The 21,889-nt window shown below is 39.2% G+C and overlaps 1 protein-coding gene across 1 annotated transcript in view; it reads right to left on the minus strand.

The window, feature by feature from the left end:
* lrfn1 (leucine rich repeat and fibronectin type III domain containing 1) overlaps positions 1-21,889 on the minus strand; it is a 98,902-nt gene that overhangs the window by 23,035 nt on the left and 53,978 nt on the right. The window contains exon 3 of the mRNA XM_029447239.1: positions 2,094-2,195. The gene's annotated coding sequence lies outside the window, so the exon portion shown is untranslated. The remainder of the gene's footprint in view (positions 1-2,093; positions 2,196-21,889) is intronic.

Genomic DNA, 21,889 nt, shown 5'->3' on the forward strand with positions numbered 1-21,889 from the left:
ATGGCCTTCTAGTTATTGTTTAGCAGTAATTATACACAGAACAGTTTTATTTTTTAAGCCTCCTTATATTTTCTTAGTACATCTCTCTGAACAATAAACTGTCGAGGTGCAAAAATCCAGATGAAAAAATAGAAGAGACAATAAAAATGGTGCAATAAGCAGAAACAGCAGTGAGCTGTGGAGCGAGTGCCTTCAGGCCTTGTTTTGCCCCATGTTTTGCCTTTCTGGCTAGAGATATGTTCTTATTGGTGACGACCGTTGGGGCTGTTCAGTCTGAGAGAAAGACTGCAGGCGCTACTCAAGGCTGAATACTACTACTTCTGCAGGTTTTTGATGGATTCGATTTGAGCATCAATCTTTTTAAATTGATCATCTATTACAAATCAGGTTTTTAAAGAAACTCCTTTTTTCTAGGGTTCAAGCATTGTTAACAGAGGTCTACATAGTGTGTCTGTTGTTATACTATTATTAAGCAAACCTGTTTCAACATGACTTGTTTTATTGATATAACATGTGATTTTTTGTTATTGAAGAACCTCTGACTGACATTGTGTCCCCGCTCTTCTAAAAGCAAACGTATGCAGTTTCTTTCCACACGCCATCTGTCTCAGGAACAGTTAGATCAGAACTATGCTGTCAGGAAACAATCCCAGTACAACTACCCTGTAGCACACAAGCATCTAATGTACTTACAAATCATGCGTATGACAGTGGAATATACACATTGTCCTATAAAATGCATATATTATTTATTACCATTATTGCCAAATGAAAAGCAGTGTATACTGTACTGTCCATGAAGCACCTACTGTATGCATATGAAGTTACTTACTACACATACAATTCTAATCCAGCACACTGCCACACACTCTTTCCCTATGTGTGACCCTGCAGACTTAGTATGTTGAATGAATGTCTGATTTTACATAGGATTGCTTTGTTTCTCCAAATAAATCATGGTATATAGCCTATTTTGGTATACAGTACACGTCAGCATATTAACAATACTGTCAATAAAAATGGAAAAATAACTCATTTGCTTACAATCTATCTCTTTCGGAGGCTACTGTTTTAAAACCATCTCAAAATAATAAATGTATTAATCAGAGCACAAGAACGTAACACGATCAGGGTTAAATAAATATTTTTTGTGGCTTGTGTCTCTCTCGCTCTCTCTTTGCTACAATAGGGGAAATGGATTGAATTAGGGCGGAAAGTTCTATTTACAACCAGGAAAAGCACGCAGGCTAAGAAAGCGTGTCTATCTGTCTGTCTATCGATCTCCTCCGCTCTGTTTCAATACTACGGGCAGCGCCGCACCTACACACAACAAACAGCTTTTTCTATTGTTCTAATACGACAGCTAAGTGATAGTTACATGTATCTTTGCCAATTGCTGAGAACATTTTCTATAGATAAAGCTTAAATAGAGGTGGACATGATTCGATGATGGACAAGCCTTGACCAATCAGATTCGACTATGTACATTCTTAGTCTGGGACACCCCTAACGTATATCTATTTCTCATACCTAATTGTCTGTACATAATAGCCATATGTTTGCTTTGTGTCTGTGTAGATCAGGGGTGTCAAACATGCGGCCCGGGGGCCAAAACCGGCCCGCCAAAGAGTCCAATCCGGCCCGCAGGATGACTTTGCAAAGTGTAAAAATTAGTTGTTTTGATCATAAAGTAAATTACTGTTCCAGATACCTGTGACGAAATGTTTTGTGCCTTTGTAGACACCCCTGGTGTGGATGCACAGGATAGATACACATGTCTAAATGTAGTGTAAACATAGCTAGCCACTAATGGTGATTCTGATTTGACAAACTCCCCCCAACATGGCTTTGAACAAAGAAAAAGGAAAGGCATTTGAAAACTGTGACCCAGTTCTGCTCTGCACCTGTAGTTTCACCGTCTCTTCTGTATTATCTATTCAAATTTCCACCGGTGAGCCACAAAGTACTGCATCTTTAATCTGCTGATGCACCACTGCTAACACAACAGCATAGTTAAATCTGCCACAGCTAAAGGCGGAGCTGCAACTGCTCACAGTCAATATGCAGTGACTTGGAAAACACTACGAACTCACCAGATATCATCGCAGGTTTCACATCAGCATCCCTATCAGCTGGCGGTCAGAGAGTCAGAGCTGAGGCAGTCGACTCCCACTGGCCTCCCGGGAAAACACCACCTAAAGGGCAAGAAACAGTCTTTTTGTTAGAATAAGAACAGCTGAGCTAACAACACTGCAAAACCCCGCCAGACGTGGGGATGTTTTAACATATTTAGGGATGTTTATCATCTACTTCTAGACAGTATTCTCGTGAAGGAGACGACATTCCTCGACGTACAAGAGAAGCAGTCATACATTCATAATCTCATTGAGTAAGCTTGCTCCTTTTTCCACTTGGCAGCTTTTGGGTGCGATATGAAAGCTGATCTGATTATGAAACAACAGGAAAGAAGCATAAGCAGCAGGAGAGGCATCAGAAAAACAGGGTTGGAGATATCACGACTATGAATGTGTGCTGTCATTAATATTTCACTGCATCATTGTAGCTAAAGCAGAACAAAGTGTAAAGGGGAGCAAAATGAAAAATTCATCATATTTTGACACAGCTTTGGAATTTATCTGTGCAAAACAAAGAACGGGCGAATCTTCCGCATGTTATGAGATTTTGTGACTGGGAATATAAGGTGATAAATGGGTCCAAATAATTACTGTATGCTTTAACATAAAGTTGTTGCCATGCACATATCTAGTGAAGAGGAATACGGTTTTATAACTCACTTAAGAGGCTATATCTACTGCAAAACGTTTCTTTGATTTTTGCTTTTCTCTCAAGCGGGAGGGAGGTGGCCGTCAAGGTCACAGGCCTTCAGTTTCTCACTTGTCCCTAAAATTCAGAACAAGCTACATAACATGTCACAGCTCTGCCTGCAGTACAGCAGCACGCAACCCAAGGGAGATTACCATATCGCTCGCATTTGTCTGCAGAGTATTAAAATAACAGAATCCTCCACTCAGGTTCTTCTCCTGGCTCTACTGTACATCAATTTGTCTTCAGAGCGGGACTTTAGGCTTGTCACCTTCTGCTATTCATCCAGCTGATGAAGTATTTATGACGCAAGCTTTTGCTTTTTGATACGTCACTCCGATCCTTTTCAATTTATCTTGGGCTCGAGCCAGTGCTGTCATGTCAGTGTTTAAGAAATGAAGGAGAGAAATAAAGTAAGAGTGCAGGTGTCACATTTCACAGTCTATCATGCCATGCATATTAACTAGTCGTGCTCGTGTGTGTGGCGGTGCTGGGGCCCACTCCGACAGCCAATGTGACAGTGAGCGACCACTGGGATGTGCATAAAGTTGTTAAATTTGTATCGAACAAGAAGTCCTTCACCTGCCGGTGAGACTCAATGGACTAACACTGATTTTGCGGTTCCATCTTCGTTTCCCAAGCATCAAATCAGCACCTGACTCAGTGTGATAAATCAGGTGTTGGCCCAGGACAAGCCGGTCTCACTTAATCTCCAACATAGTTCCCCTTCACTGTATCAAACACTTCACTTCCCTGCTCCATTTTCCTCTTGCAGCCACAATATTTTTACCTCTCTATTCCCCCCCAGGCCCTTATGTGAAGTTAACAGACAGAAAAAAAAATCCTCAGTGCCAGGCAACTTTGGCCAAAGGACATACTCCGTCAAGTCATTATCCATCAGGGTGATTCCTTCCTATCTGGGCAAAACAAAGGCAGTTGTTCGGGAGACAGTCCTCCTCCTGCGCTGCAAGCTTTGTTACTTAAAATACTTCTGGTATGACAACAGGGGTGGCTGAGACAAGAAAGAAAGAAAAGAAAGGCCAAGGTCAGGGTACATGAATGATGAAATCTTTTTATTTTTTCATGTCTTTCATAAGAAAATATCGTCAACCTCAAAATAAACCCCTCGGCTTCTAGTAATTGCTGGATGAATTGTGGGGCTTAGGTGGGCAACGATGCACATATGCACATTCTGTTGACTATGGAATTACATATTCCAAGCTGCTAGGGGAAAGAAACGCCTATATTGACATTCCCACAAGACCCGAGATTCTCCCTGTTGGGAATGATACCTGAAGGGATAGCAGGAAGGTGTCAAAATGATTTACGGCGTATTCTGTTTACAGCGGTGGTGAAATGTATTATGCTGAGTTTGTTAAAGCCCAACCCCGCCCCAACCCATAATCTTTGGATACAAATACTATGGGACATATATGACATGAAACAAATAACACACCCATCAACTATCTAACGGGTAACAAAACTGAAAGCGGTCCCTTGATAATGTGGTCTGTAATAAATACTTTGATAACATAGAACAACATAGAACAAATGCACATATTGTAACAACACAACAACCTTAACCTTCATAGTCAACATATTGTCACGGAAGTTGAGCAACATTAGCATCAATATGTGTTTTATGGACCTAAAAATAGACTTTGGTTTTATGTAGTCATAAATATACCCGCAGTCAAAGCATTATCCATGCAGTCTATAATAATCAGCTTGCTTAGAGAATAGCAGAGACAGGGGGATATTATTTTATTAGAACGCAAAAGTGAGATATCTGAAGCAAGCTTTCTTCTATATCATCTGCTTGGAAAACTCTGCCTACAGCAAGTATCAGGTAAAGCGGATCAAAGCTGCATTGATTTATTTAAAGATTGAAATAAAATAGAATTTTCATTTCATACTTTTTGTCTAAGCACACAAGATTACACAATTACAAATGTAGAAGACAATGTCAGAATCTTTCTACTCAGGGGTTATTTCTTTCTTTCTTACATATCAGCAAAAGGCAGCATAAGAAACCTCTGCAAAAACCTTGAGGCCTCTCGTTACATCAGATCCTGCTGACCATCAAGGGAGACAAAAACAAGCCTGGGAGCTTCAATCAATTATAGATTTGAGTGAATGCATTCATATTGGAGATAGTCGCCTTTCTTTGTTCTCCATTCCCCAGATATGGACAGAAGTGATGGCAATTCCTGAGCTTACCGGCAGGGAAAGCAAGGACAAACATCATTTAATAGACCGCAGCAGTATGGGAAATTAATTCCAACACAGCCATGAGAGGAGGATTTTGTGTATTTATTACAGACTGTAATTATTGTCAAATTGCCTGACTGGAGTAAAGGTTTTGGTTTGAATAAAAATGTTCAGCAAGTACCTCCTTTCCCGAACTGCAGCTATCACAGAGCCTGAGATAGAGATAGAGTAGTAAAGCAGCCGCAGCCGTGACACGCTTATTAAAGGACATTCTCAAAGTCATCATGACTCAGCAGTGGACCGGCGGAGCCACTCGTTCAGGAAACAACGAAGCTGTTCGGTGTAGAGTAGTGTAGAGTAGCCTGATAGCTGTCATAACTGTGAGGTCAAACTCATCCTCAGCAGATCCACAAAACTAAAGGCCATTTCTCTTGGCTTTACAGTCATGTACTCCTCATGTCTGCAGTTTGATTAATGACTTGATTAACACACAGGATCATATACGCTACATGACAAGATATCAATCATAGTGTTGGATGTACTCATGTATTCCAGCAGCTGTATAGCCACAGTCAAAGTCTAATTACATCTACCTAATAGGGTTGCATGAACAGCAATGCCCCGAAACTGTGAACATATTGAAAATATGTCACTAAGTGTAAAACTAATGTGTTTAAATGCATCGAATATATGCAGTTTAATCACAATTCTCAGAGTCAACTGGGGACACAAGCACAAAAGTGAGGTGATTATTAAGGACGAGCAGCTGTTTTTGTGTGAGGCGTTTCCGCTAATCTAAAACTTCTTCAGACTCTAATGAACGCTCCCATCGCACTGGCCCGACTTGAACCGAGCTGAGCTCTTAACTTGAAATGAGACAAAAACAGTTTCTGCGAAAATTGCTCGTAGGAGCAGTTTGATTGAATAATTAGCTTTTTATTAGCTTCTATAAACCTTTGGCATTAGAGGTCAAGAAAAGATGAATGGTGTGTGTATGTGTGTCCACCAGGCAATAAATACTTGTGAATCTGGCGCCGACGGAGGGCAAGGTTGCCAAGAGAAGGCCTGGAACTAAAGGAGCCGGTTAGGGTCACAAAAAGCCGTTCTCGGTGATAATTAAGGCTGGTTGTATGGTTAGACTCCAATCACTTCAATCACATCAACAAGAGTTAAATTACAGGTGTGAACAAGAAATCTGATTTTGCTCACGTTACTCTCCTTAAAGTCCACGCATGGAAGTGGCCTCTTTGCACTGCGATTGGAACTCTGCAATGCTGTTCAACCACAATGCAACTAGGGCTAAACTCACAGTGCGTTATAAAACATGTAACTGTTTATACATACACACAAACAAATCAGTCACAGGCAGATTTCAACGGCCTATAAATGATTTTAAAACTCACAAAGACATGTTGAGCTTTAAGGTTCATTCTAGACCTTTAGAAATAGTATTTTGATTCATTTGCAAGCTTTCAATCACATTTTGAGTGTCAAGGAGATGAAGAAATATTAGAAGATAAATACATTCTTATAATATTATATATTCATATAAAATACATCATTTTATATGATTGCATCTGTGTAGTTATAGTTGTTGACAAATGCATAACTATGTGTTACGTTAGAGTACTTCGGGTAAGGACTGGACATGTTTTAGAGACACGACCAGCCAAAAACTTGTAAAACATTGTAGTAGGTCATAGCTTAAACATCAAACATCCTAATATGGTATTAATCCAAAGCAACTGGCAAGAGTTGAATCATTTAATCTAAGATTGCAGCCAATATAAATATTACAGTACAGTTTGCTTTTGAGAGTGTTGACATTTGTGTACTCAAAAATAAAAGGCATCATACAGAGTATAAAGTAAGTCTCTTGTTTTGTCCTTTGGGAGACAAATTCAATGATAAAACAAAGTTGTTTTTGAACAAACAACACCCGAATCTCTGACCTCTGTTGGCAGTCGAGTTGCATCGTGGGAAATGCAGGCGCAAAGATTTGCTATTGACAAGGAATAATAATAAATGTGGAATAAAGATTAGAATATCTTTGGTTGTTCTACAACATATTGTTGTGCTTTCACGTGTTTGACAATGTTATAACAGTGCAATGCTGAAAAACTCCAGAAAAACAGTGTTTTGTTTTACTCTGTAGAATGTTATACCAAGGTATAGTTTCAGAATCTCTCCCTTCCTGTGTTAAAAGATATTTTAATAAAATAATCAAGCTACATTTGTGCCGTTTGTGGACATTTTAGGGGGGTTGATATGTTCATGCCACATGAACACAACAAAATATTACGAGGGTTTTGGTACTGAAGCTGAACAGTAGCAGGTGGCATTGTGGCACAAAATGAAATGAGATTAATAAGAATGGTCTCCCGCTACTCAAGCTGCTCTTATTGAAACCTACAACAGTAATTCATTTTACGATTATTTTCGCTGTGCTATGTTCTAGACTTGCTTGGTTGAACATTCATATCTAACTTCATTAACTCAGCAAAATGTTGCAATCAGCTCAAGACAAGGAGGGTTACAAATATAGTTTAAAAACTGTTCGAGGTGGTGCTGCTGTCTGCACGTCTCATGCCATTTGCATGCCACATCATCTCAGTAATAGTCAAAATGAGAAAAGACAGGTCTGATATACTAAATGAAGGTTTTACAACAAACTCTCCTGCCCCATTGAGCTTTAACCCGAGAATGCAAATCAGCTATATGAAAACCAAGTGATTTCATGGTTCACTGACTGTACCATAAGCATATGGTCTGTAGTCTGCTGGAAAATATATTGTAGAGGAGGGGGTTTACATATGGATCCTACCATAATCCGTAATGGTTCATTGTGTTATCATTCAGTCATGTTTAATGCACTTTTACATCTATGCTGCAGCTTCACAGTTTGCTGCATTATAATGTTGGAAATATTTAAAAACACAGAAGAATTCGACTTTTTCCACACCGCAGCATTATGCCATCAGTTTGTACAGTATGTGGTAGAGACATGGTCCTCTGTTAGCAAATTCAAGCATGAAGATTACAAGGGCTTAGTACGACAAGTATTAGCATATCCTGTTACATACAAGCCTCTAAGCAGGGTTAGGAGAGAGTAATGGAGCTGCCTTTAGCTGGTTGAACATTTTTCACAATGAATTGAATAGTGAAAAATAAAGTATTGGCACCTTTGTCTTTGTAGAGATCAATGATTCTGAGGTAGTCAACAGATTTGAAGGCAGAGGAGAGAAAAGAACTCTTATTATTTTTACAACCCCCTCTTCCCCAATAAAGTGGGAGGGAAAAAACGTTTCACAGAGCCCCAAGCACGAGTGTAATTTGCTAAATGAATGTGACAACTTGTCTGTAAACAAGAGCTGGGACTAACCATGAATCATGCTTTCCAGACAGATATTTTTCCTTATTTACCATCTGCAAATCATGTCATAGTTGGGCCCATAGCTCTGCCAGAGCTGTCACTTTGACAGGTTGTGGAGGTGGTGGTGCAGCAGTCACCAACAAAACAGGTTAGAAAACAAGTGCTTTTCATTTTCCTTCCCATCGTGAAAACATCCCAATTCTCTGTAGGCTGGCAAACACTCAGGCTTCTCCAATTTGTGTTTTGTTCTTTAGTTTAATGCCAACTGTTACAGGAGTTGTCAAGACAAGAATCAGGATGAAGAGACACAACCGGAGAGGAGAGGTTTGATAAGATTGTTTCTAATATGTCGAAGGAGGAATACAGGGAGCTTATCTGATTTTCTCAGCTGGCTCTCATTTCACTAGTGCTGAATCCCAAATCTACTAAACAGCACTATAAGAACACTTTGAAGGCTCAATCACATCAGGAGTAGAGGTTGACTTTCTGAGAACATTACACTGGTGTGACATTAACATGTTTCATATATTATATTGACTACATTTATCTCGTCTGTCTTGTGTGTCACCCGTGTCCTCCTGACATGGCATTACTAAAGCAAAAGAGAAAGCTCAGAACCAACACATCTGGATTCATAGCTCAAGCTATTCATGTGAGTCGACCACTTCGTTCCAGACTGAAATATCTCAACATTTTTTGGATGTATTGTCATAAATAATGGTCCCTTCAGGTTGAACTATGACAACTTTGGTGATGCTATTCCACTACCCCAGCTGCTACTGGCTGACGTCTGTTCGCAGGTAAAAGGGATGGATAAAATAGGACTCAGGCTAACCCAGCAATGTCTGTGAAAAAATGCACTAAAGGAATGCACTACTGTTATTGTTCTGTTTTGTCATGTTTTTTGTGTGTAGCATAAATGGACTACGCTACAAAGGCATTGTGTTGTGCAACCCATTGTGTTGTGCTTCCAACACCACGGCTGCCACCATTGTGCCCCTGAGCAAGGCACTTAACCTCAAGTTGCTCCAGAGAGACTGTCCCTGTAGTTAGTTCACTGTAAGGCGCTCTGGATAAGAGCGCCCGCTAAATAAAGAGTGCATGTAATGTACAGCCTCACAGAGCCGCTAGCACGGCTGTAGACTCTTAGTCTTGTTAAATGATACAGAGCTAAGTAATAACGTGGATTAAACTGAGGCACTATTTTAAGTTAATGTTATTTTTTCACTTTTGTTTAATGTAATGTAAGTTCCCCTGTGCCCCTTTTTGTGCCCGACAGTACAAATGGTTCTTTTTGTTTTCTTCTTGCATAACCCTTGTCTCCTAAAAATTACATTTATATAGAACTAATTGGTTTGTTTCTCATGGACATTGAACATTTAGGTATACAAACCCTTAATGTGCGTCTCTCGTGCCTGCTTGGACCCTCACAAACACATTAATACATAATCTGAGTTGTTCAATAAATGACGCAGAACTTAAGATGAAAAACTTCTTGGAGGTTTCCACAAAGTCTCATTGAATGTGTTGGAAGAGGAAACATCCTCCTCAGCCCCTTAAAATAAACACTGAGAACCACCAGCCTCAAGACATTAACTATTAACCACATTTGAAGCTATGAACTTAAAAGTGAAGTGCCCATAACACCTCACTGCCCTGCATCGTCTTGAACTACACAATCAAAGGGAGCTTTCACGCTAAAACAGAGTTTAACTGGGGGACAACGTTTTAAGTACTTCACAGGAATCTTAAATTCTGTTTCACGGAAAAATGCATCAACAGAATTTCTCCTGAGAAAAATGACATTTTAGACTGAAGCCACCTTCATTGAACCTTTCGAGCAGTTAAGGAACCGAACATTTGTGTGTCCTTCACTTGCAAATAAAAGGCAACTTTATCATCTCTGCCCTCATATTTCTGTTGATACATTTGTAATCTATTGAAATCAGCATGTGGGTTTTCATACTTTGCAAATCCAAATGTTTTTTCATATTTAAACTGATTACAGTGAAGTACTGCGTATGAACTCTCAGTCAGTCGATAAATAAAGCTAAATATGCTTCAACTTAAAAATAAGGATAATATACTGGAAGTTTGCATGCAGTATGTGGAAATGACTGAATTGGAAGTGAATTTTTCGCCGTTCCCTTTAATATACTGCATATTCCATTCAAAAGCTACATTGGCTGGCATGTTTTTGATTCTATGCACTCGGGTGCATTTATCTCTTTATGTATTATTTATATGCTTGGGAGATAATGTTACAACAAGGTCTTCGGGATCCATCCAGCTCAGATGGATAGCTGTTTTTTCAGGACTCCTCTTGGTGCATTTGACAGTTGTCAACATATGTATACTGCTGGCTTGCCTGAACCAGCCATCTATAATGGATATGGACTTGTGTGGGGTGGAACAAGTCACCTCTGGTGAAATACTGGGACTCTATAAAATGTTAAAATAGAAGCTGTTCAAATATGCCTGGCATTTCCATGAATTATATCCACAGCTTAAAGTATGAAAATGTCAATCGCTCTCTGTCAGGCCTTCAGAGATTTTAGAGTGCAATGAGAAAATGTGTCTTTCTTATATGTATGTCACTTTGGAGCTCTTCTCCATGTGCTGCAGTCAGTCAGTATTTAATAACCTGGACTAAATCTTTTTCTTCAAATCTTCAAGGAGGTGCAGTGTGCCATTGATTATAATACAACATTTTTATATTTCATACAAGCTGTACATCTCTCCAAGGTTTTGGAAAAAGCTGTTCTTTCAAAGTGCTACCTTCTATGAATAATAATGTGCTGAGATGTTTAAATTGGGTTTTAAGACGTTCCAGCGCACACAGACGTTTTTCCTTGAGCTCCCCTTGTTGCTGTTTGTGCTTGTCATTGCTCTGTGTGAACTCTTTTTGATCTCACTGAGGCGGTTGACACTGCAGACCACGTCTACATGCTTGAAAGGCTCGAAAAAGGGTTTATGTCACAGTTACTGCCCTTCAAACGGTTCACACCGTAACTCGCTGATAGATCAGTTTCCTGCTGCTGGAGGTAGTGCATCATCTCGACTGTATTTCATGTGCAGTGTTTCCCATGGATTGATCTTGGCGCCTTCCTGGATTTGCAATCAAGTTCAGAATGTAATTTAATTATTTAGAAGAAATGTTCTGTGAGTACCAAATGTTCAATAGCCTTTGAAACAGTACGATGTATTTGTTAAACTACTACAAATGAATAAAAGTGAATTGCCAACCCCTGACTATGTTTTGTATTTTTTCATTACTACACTGATTTGTGCTGAATTTAAATCTGCACTCTCAAGCTCACTTATCGTTGCATGGTAATAATATTGGATGATCCAAGGCGGTGACAGCACTTGCAAACAGTATATCTATTTCCCCAATGAACACCCACTGGTTCCAGCCTTTAAAATCATTGATAACATGTTTGAAAACATTTTCATTCAAATAGATGTTCATATCCAGTCTGTAATGAAATGATTAGGTCTGAGTCCTCTGTGAAATTACACTAGCTAAAACCACCTTAATGATCGGCTTGCAGATATAAAGCGATATCTCCAAACCTTCTGCAAGTTAATAATAATGAATCTAGGATTACTGAATTCCACCCACTCGCCTCGATTCAACAATACATGTGCAGCCTTTCTGGATATTGCTGTTGGCTCTGTGAATCTGAATCTGAAGTGGTTGTTTTGAATGCAAATCTTTATCTAAGTTCCAGACCGCTCCATCTTGCTTCACCCAGTGAACGTGCTTATATAATATGGTCTAATCTAACCTTGACAAAGTTATTAATGCTTTTATTTCATCTCAGTTTCATCAGCATGACTCTCAACACCAATTGGAATATCTGAAGTCAGACCAGCCAGGATCATTTTACCAATCATTTGGTGATTTTGTGTTAGAATTTCCTTTTGTTTTGCTACCGATACTAATTTGTGACTTTTCCTTTTCTGTTTGATTATGAAACTTAGCGAAGAGTTTAGTAAATACATTTTAAGATAGGCATACTGTATATAATACCTTCGACATTATCCTGACATTCTTGCACGGTAGCATCACTATTGGTGTGAATGAGAGAACAGAAGCTCTTTGTCTGTTGAAGCGATTATTTTAATTATCAATTCATCTCTACATTGTTTGTATCACTAAATGATGGATGTCTCGATTCACATACTGTAGCTCAAGCTGACGTCCTAAAATGTTTTGTTTTGTCCAACAGTCTAAATCACAAAGATATTCAAGTTACAAGGCTATCAAACAGAGACAAACTCTTTACTGATTATCAGAGTTGTTGACAGTTGATTACTAAATATATGAATATGTTTCAGTGCATTACGTCATTATGCATCGCTTTGCTGTTGTAAAGCCTCAGTGAAGTTGTAGCTAAATTTGAAGAAGAATGTTAAAACGTTGTGAGGTGAGATTTCTGCATATTAAACAGAAGTTTGGCCAAAATCAGACGTTACAAAGATTTTCAATTTGCTGGTAATCTTCCTCTGGCCATGGAAGTTGGTAGACTCACAAGTATTCAGGAGGAAAATTGATTGTGTGAGCTGTGTGATTCAGGGGGAAGTGAAGGGAGTCCCATTTTCTTTAGTTTTTCATGATATGGCTCAATCAAAGCATGAAATATTCTGCTGTCTGTGATCAGAAATTGGAAAAGTTGTTCAATTTTGAGTTTGCTAACTTTTCGTCTCAAAAATCTGAAAAACAGGACAAGATGGACTATTATATATATGAACTCTTTCTATTTTGTGTAATATATTATTTTTTAAACTTTCTTTGAGTATATACAGCAATCTGGATCTGGCTTATATGAATGTGTGGTGTCTTGTAAGTAAATACTGGCTGAGCGTAGTTGTATGAATGAGACAATAATAATTCTTTTGAAACGTTTTAAAAACCCTTACCCCTCTTGAAGCCATAAATAATGCCAGGCTAGCAGAGAAATAGACGCGATTATTGCAGACAGTGAGTGACTGTGAGAAGGAGCCCGGTAATCAAACCCGTCCGCTGGGAAAAAGTCAAAAAGTAATGTGACGATGAGTAAAATATGCGGATGGTGCAGTGAACCGCCTCGTGTGTGTCACCTGCTGTAATGGCATTCACTTGATTAATTGAAGTTAACACGCCTGTTTCTTGATGCTTAAACCACCAAGTTTGCTGTGCATATCTGATGAAAGGTCAGCTCGCTCCAATTTAATCGCCTGAAGGAGAGGACTCTGGGGAAGAAGCGCAGGCTGGAGGCCAGAGCGCCATCCTGATGATCTAAATATGGCCAACGATGCTCGACTGATGATCAACAAATGTAAGAAACTCCAATCATGACATAGTGACAAGTTGTGTAGACATATATTTAGTTAGGAAAGACAATGCTGATTAATATACAGACTGGAGGCAATTCACATTTCAGTATTCAGCACGTTAAAGACATGTTTCAATGGTGACTATGAGACAATATTTACTGATGGCTATTTCTCATTTTGGATTCAGGAGAAAGAATTTAGACAGAATCAAAGTGGGCAAGTGATTAGAGGAGTTATTGATCCATTTATTTGGACAGCGTCTCTCTTTAAAGTGAGTCAACTTGACCTCAATTTGTGTCCGTAAGTCCCTTGATGACTGCATACGATAAGAGATTGAATTGGCAACAGACACTAAAAACCTATTCCCCAGCTTGCAGTCTGCCTTTGAACGGTGTATACACTTAGCAGCTGTAACTGTCAAGTGCAGAATATGTGATTAATTATATTTACTTATACTTTGACACATTAGGGTTTATAGTAGGAGGGGGATTTCGTTTGTGTCTCTCCCCAACTGCAATAATGTTGCAAGTCTGATAAAAATGGATGAATTTAAATGAAGAATATTATGCATTTCAAAAGATGTTTTCACAGCATTTCAAAGAGATGTGTTGCATTTCATATGTTCAACATTTTTCAATTTAATTTTGATTTAGAAGCTTAAAAGCTGTAGAAGTTGTTTTTTTATGTTAACACTCGTTGAGCGTCTTCTCTGTCAGAAGAACAAAAGCACTGGTGTACAGTGCAGATAGAAATTTCAAACATTGTTTTAATGTTTAATGTCAGTCAATAATTGGACTTCTCTCATCATGCCTTAAGCAACTGCACATTGATTTCATGGTGCACACAGCGCACGTTGTTTTCTACACAACAGCAGATCACAGTCCGGATGGTTACCTTCTTGCTCCATCAGTCTCTGCGATGTCTAAAAGTGATCTAATACATTGCGTGACCTGGGGCTGCTTCACAACAAAAGCCGCCACATGTTTCACCAATTAAGCGCTCTTAATGTGAAGAAGCAGCAATGAGATGTTCGCTGTTAGTTGTCATTGGTAATAATGATAAACATGTGGTTAAGGTCGGGAACGATCATGGTCCTGCTTTACAAATAATAACAACGTTGATTATTGGTTGGAAACTGGAAATAAACAGCTCTCTCCGATGTTTTGTTGACCCATTCTCCCACCACCGACCTTGTCCCTACACAAACTTTGTTGTGCTGGCACAACTGCACGTTCTTCCTCCTTTGACCCCCGTTATAATTACTACAGCTACTAGCAGTCATCGTCACTTGAGTGAAGTAGTTTCGGGTCACCTGCTGAAACTACTGATGCTGTCCTTCATGCATTTTCTTTTCCGGTAAAGGTAAAAGATTTGTGCATTTCCAGCACATGAATGGCCACCAATATATAATAATAACAATAATAAAAACTGCTACAAAGAGGGGTGATTACTACATTTTAACTCAATGAACGGTTATTTCCTCCCCAAAATATGGGGTTTGACTCTCAAGAATTATAGCTTGAGTAAATCCAAAATGTACCATCTAAAAATCTGAAAGGAGTGTCACAATCTACAGACAACCTGACATCCATTTCCCAATGTCATGCCCACACACCTGCAAGAACTGACTGAGCCCTCAAACAGTATAGACAGCTAGTCTTGGAGACGTGAGCGAAAATCTAAGACATGCTTCACAGAGATGGTATTCAACCATCTTGCCTTCTCCCTGCAGTCACTACAGCACACCCCACATCAGCATGAATGAAAGAACAGCGGTAGTAGAAAAATGACCATGCTGTGCTGTCTGGACAGAGATGTCCTTCATGGGCTACAATACAGAAAATGGTGTTATTATCTAAGACCACTGCCTTCTCTTATTCCTCCCTCGCTCCTGTCTTTGTTGTTCTTGCACCGTGATGTGGAAGGAGACATATTTTCGCCTTATTAACATAATTCATAAATATGCTTCTTTGTCTTCACAATCATTTTGATATTCTACAATATTTATGATTACGGGCTTTGTGGAGCATACCCAATACAGGCGGAGTGTAATGAATAAATTAAGCATTAGAGGGAAGGCAGAGTCCTACTCAGAGGTCACATGTATTTTGCTGCCATTTTAAAACAGTACAGATCACGGAAGAATGCAGCAGGAGAATATGTCCAGTCAGATACAAGTGAGCGGCTGTAAATGGGCGGCCATAGGGGGGCACCTGAATAATTTATAACTCTTCTTGCTGTGCTGCACAATCAGGAGAGGTTTATTTCAAACAAAGGGAACATGATGTCTGTTATGAGTTTCTGTTATGCTTTATCTCACCCTGTCATGTTTGTACTCACATTTCCATCTTTTTAAAATGTGTTTTATTTGATGTATCAAACCGCTGACATGCAAATGTAATTGATGCAGCTGTATGTGGGTCCTGAGTCGCTTAGAAAAGTGGGTGGATCAGAGAGCAGAAACCTGCATTTCAGCTTAATCTGGCAACTCTCATCTTCCTGCAGCATCCTAGGACGTCCCACTATGCCTGTCTCCAGAGATGCCAGGTCTCACTGACACAGCCTAGAACCACAGCGTGAACCGTTAAACATGGCACTTTTGTGAGACGTCATACAGAGAGGCTCTTTGCCTTTTCTTGACCGTAACTCCACCAACACATTTATTATTTCTCCTGCAGTGGCTCCAATATGTTATCAAAAATATATACAATTTAAAGTATATAAGTAAAGGAAACAAAAAAAAGAGTATGTAAGCAGTCACACCTTTCTCTGCGTGCGGCAACATATTATATTTCTCTGCCATTTTGATCTTAGTCTAAGATCCCTTGTGAATAGCTGCACGCTGAAATGGCTACTTGTGAAAAGCAAAGACTAAAATAAAGAATAGCTAATAACAGCATTGATACAAACAACAGCATCATTGTGAAAAAGTCATACAAGACTACAGTTCTGTAACACTTGGTGATGTTTAGTGTGTTAACAGTCTGATTGTTGTATATCAGTTTCCTCCTATACGTGCTTTGATGTTGTTTCTTCATATGTGGTTTATTTATTTTAATGTATAACATATAGCTGTCCAGGGACTGCAATGTTAATTAGCCCTTTTGCTGAAATCTGACACATTTACATCCTATTGATGTTGTTAATTAAAGAGTGTTGAAATAAAAGCAGATCTTAAAAGTTGTGTCCATTTTGATAAAAAAGGCTACGAGACCACTTTTTCTTTGTAATGCTCCGTCTTTCTCCTACAATACTGCAAATTATGACCCTTCCCATGCCATGATGCACCCCATTCCCCTTGACAGCACATTGAATGTGACTCTAATTCTGTATTTAAGCATACTTTAGTGTAAAAGTATGTGACAAAAGTACAAATGCAGTTATTTTCCACAACAGCCGAAAAGTGGGAAAGATCAATTCAAATAATGAACATTTCCATAGTTGATTCCCTAATTAGTTGTCTTTTAAGAGACCAAATGTAGAAACAACCTGTAGAACATGTTAGAGAAACACTTACTCAGCAGGTGGCTGCACTCGTCTTGAGCATGGCATGCATACAGTTATACAAACAGATGTTTTTTTGTGAAATAAACAGATACACATAGTAGCTTTGGGTTAAGAAATGCACACTGTATGGATCGATGTTCATGGTTTTGACTGACACTTCCAAACACTCTCAGCTGCCAGGAGCAATAGCAGAGCCCGTTCGGCCTCTGCTATTGCAGCTTTCTCGAGAACCGCTCATCCAAAGAGCTGAACACTCGACACTGCACTACACCTGGGGTCCTCAGCAAAACCCGCGCCTCCTTCCATATGAGTTAGATGCTCAGGTTTATCACACTAAGCCACTGTATGCTATCTCACTTTTGAGCAAACATGTTGTCAGTAAGGTTTCTATTTTTGGTATTTTTGGTGGGCCAAGTAAAATCGAGCAAACGCAGACTGCAGTTGAATTCGAATCAGTCGGGGTGAGCTCTCAAGTCACAGTGGGACTTTTTATGTCAGATTTTCAAATGTCACATTACAACAAAAGGAGTCAGGCTGAAAGAGGCTGCTGGTCCTCTGATAATACAGACACACAAGACTGTTAAAGAAAGTTTGTCTTTGTAATGTAAATGTTGGTGGATCGTCTATAAATACTGTATACAATGCATGCAGTATATGTAATTACAATAAAGTGATGATGAATTAGCATATGTATTTGATCTTTTAAACATAGTTTCATGTAGTTTCACTTTTTGTACTAATTTAAAATTGAGAGGAAATATTTGCATCACTGTTTAACAGAGACCCGAGAGGATTACATCCAATTTCGCAGCTTGTCTTTTGGATCAGACAGGAATTTGCTGCTGTGTGAGATGGCAAGTGTTGCTCCACTGCCCATGTGAGCAGCGAATGAGAGGAACGTTTGCTCACCTCTCCATCATAATCTGTTATTCATCAAAGAGATCTATTTTCTGCCCCTTTTTGTGCCTCTTTACTGGACTGCAAACTCTAACAAAGTGCCCCGAGTGCCCTTTAATGATGATACATGAGGGTTATCCTGAGGATGTTGTCAGATCAGGGGATGTGCGGTGGGTGTAAACCTGGGTGGTGACACGTGGAGAGTAAATAAAAGAAATACGATATTTTTTTCTGTAATTTGGAAGAAGATTCAATTGTGATGGAGCGCTGCCTTCAAAATGTCTGGAGACAATTGAAAGACGGTCAAGGTGCTATAACTCTGTTAAATTGAACACTGAGTATTTACCCCCATTTCTAATGTGTTTATCTATAATTGGGGATGTCACGAGTCACGACTTAAGCCATTACCAGCAGAAGGAATTAAATCAGTTCAATACATTTTTCAGCGACAAATAAGTTCCAACTTTCCCTCAGTTGTATGCGATAGTATATGATATGATGAATACAAAATGCGATTCCGTTGTGCAAATTTTCCCCAAACGGATTTTAGATTCTTTCTACAGTATGCCGCTGCAGTAATGCAGAATCATTCACAAATCTTCAAATACACGCACTCCTAAAAATGGATTCCATTGTGTGTGAAATCTAGCTGCTGTTCAACTTGTATTGCTTTGACACAGTGCGTTCTGCAAGCCGTTTCTCAAACTGACACAGAATAAAGAAGGGTTGCGGCCTCCTCCTGTTTAATTATAGCGCCCTGAGAAAAGCAGCAGATGCCAACAAAAGACATCAAAACAGCTATTTGCATGAAGAGATCTAATTTCAAGATGAGTCAAAAAACTATACTTTGGTATGCCGATATTTTCGCCAGGGCTGAATGTTTTCTCATAGAGTAAAATGGTTCATCTAAGAGCAATTATTGATATTAGACTCATGTCAGTTGGTATTGCCTTTTCCTGCTCTATGATAACAAGAGAAAAATATCATTTAGTTTAGAAGATGCAGGAACTGAAATCTAACTCAAATGTTAAAGTGATATTCTCTTTATTTCACACATGTATACAAAATAGCATCCTCTGCATTGCTGCTTATAATCAATCATTCATAAAATACTTTGCTTGGGGCTGGTTAATTATTATTAAACATTATAGTATTGATTTAATGCTATATAGAAAACACTGGGTAGTTTTATAACCTGAGGTAATGTTTTGTGAAGCCTTTGCCAAGTGAAGGAGAACTGTTAACAGCATCCTGAAGTATCAACACCACTAATTAAATGACATGGTATTTATTTCATTATGTGATTACTGATTTCTTTCTGCAATCTTACAAATGAATTTCAAGTTTTTGTTTACAGTGTTTACACTGTGTCAGCAAATACTTTGAGACAGTGTCTCAGCGATTAAGGTAAGCCTGATAAACTAAATTAGTTTTGACTGTTGAATTGACAACTCTGACCACTTTGACTGTAAGAAGAATAAATAAATAAGAAATGTGTTGGTTTATATCTTTGTAGTGTGAGCCGGAATAAATCTAATCAACAAGCTTGTCAACATGATTATCAGTGTGTCTTTGAAGACTCACTTCCTTACTTTTTTTTTTTTTATCTCAAAATGATCAGCATGAAACATCACAATGTGTCTTCCTAAAACGTTTCTTTCACTATCACTATCCTCCATAGGTCTGTTTGCATTATTGCACAGTCATTTTTTAACTCTCAAATACAACATTCAAAGAGTCATAATGTTTGCAAATGTTTTTTCTCATTAAAAAACAACTCCATAAAGCAGACAGATGTGCACTAACAAGGACAACAAGGAGTTATGAATCTGTATTAGGCCTCTGTTCTGTGCAGTCTTTGTACATAAAACAGCTTGTAAAACTAAGGAAAGTGTTGTCCCCTGGACCTCAATCTGTTACAAATATTAAGAATATTTAACTGATAATGATGTTAATTTCCTTCAAAAATTAAAATGTTTACATCCTCTTTCATTTGTTTCTATTATTGGATTATTATGGATTATTAACTTTCTATTTCTACACAATTTCCAAATGACTGGAGCTGATATAGCTGATTTCTGCTTCCCTGAGCACTGCTGAAGCCAGACACTTCCTTTGTGCAGAAAAGCATCCAGAAGGACAGCCAGTTCAAAGCAGAAAAATCAATGTCCTCTCACGGTGCCACATTATGTAAACCCCAGCCACCTGAGAAAGATCAGAATCAATATCTGCAGCGTTTTGCGGCCATGCCTGGCGTGTGGCGATGTCTCTCATACACACTTTGATATGGCGTCCGTGCAGTCTTGTGATTTTCTTTTACTTGAGTCTACTCCTGCACAGGCACACACACATTACACCACAGCACTGTGCATTTATTGTGATTACTATAAAAACTGTTTGTGCTCTAAGTGCTTAACAGAAAAGGATGTTTAAAGGAACATCCTTAAAGTAACTGTACAGCAGAGATCTCAAAACTTTAATGATTGTCGTAAATTACTCTTCACGCAACAGCCACAGATAAGACATCACTACTATCAGTAAGTGCAGCCCTTCCTGGTGATTACTGTATACCACAAGAAAACTAATTCAGCCAGGGCATATCAATTCTTTCTTTGTCATTCTTTGTGCTCCCATAATAACTTTTGTTTTAGAGCCTTCGAAAGTTGACACACAATTACCACTGTGGTGGCTTTTCATGACATTGATGAAGCTGTAAGTAAAAGGCTGAAAAAGCCACACCAAGTCAAATCTTTCACTTTCATCACAGACTTTGGACTTCTAACCGAATGGAGCAGGAAATAACTTTTGCAGGTTGTCAAAAATAAAGCAAATGGGAAAACAATGGGGGGGAGGGAGTACAACAGTATGATGTTTTGGTATCCTCTTTCTGTTGCACAAAGGTATTTATGAAATCATGTCATTAGGAATATCCAGCGTTGCTCTTCTCCAAGAGGGGATAATGTGCTGTCGCAAGACTTCCAACAGAAGGAGCACACATGTGGCACCGGTTAATGCTAAGTTTATGTCATGTGAGAGCACAGTGTGAGAGAACAGTGTGAGAGAACAGTGTGAGAGCCTTTGTCAGTCTGCAAACACAAAGACATAAACGTGAAGCACACAACAGCAGCAGCACATTATGCACATTCAATGCTTGATATGTCCTTGATGGCGGCTCCATAAATAATTGCTTCGCCACTGGATTAATGATGCAGGAAGCTTCCTTTTCCTGAATAATTATTTACAGTAGAAAGCAAATTCTCCATGAATATCTATGACCAACTACAAATTCCTTTGAGGAATATCAATGGTATGCCCGTTCATAATTTCATCAAACCATCTATTGTAAGTATTCTCAATCCGTGTTCACAGCAGCCCAGGGTGTTTTCTGCTGTTCATCAGAGGGGCTGTTTTCCCTATTGAGATAAGAAATGAAATCTGCAGGAGCAGAGAATGGTGGGTTTGCTGCAGGGTGGCGAAGCAGTGGCTCTGATAATGGAGCCGACTCCCATTGCGCAGGCTATGAGGCAAACAGCCGTGGCGCCAGCCCAACCCTGCCTAAGAGAGGATAGCTAACAGTGTCGCTCTGCGGAAGCTCTCTCTCTCCCTCTCTCTCTCTCTCCCCCCCCCCCCCCCCTCTCTCTCTCTCTCTACATGTGAACATGTGGTCAAATCTGCGTGTGACAGAGAGGGGAGGAAAAGTACGAGACGCTGAGTATGTGGGGGTAAAAGAGAAGAAATTGGGTGAAACTGCCTTAG

Source organism: Cottoperca gobio, chromosome 13 (genome assembly GCF_900634415.1).
Source record: "Cottoperca gobio chromosome 13, fCotGob3.1, whole genome shotgun sequence".
Classification (NCBI taxonomy): domain Eukaryota; kingdom Metazoa; phylum Chordata; class Actinopteri; order Perciformes; family Bovichtidae; genus Cottoperca; species Cottoperca gobio.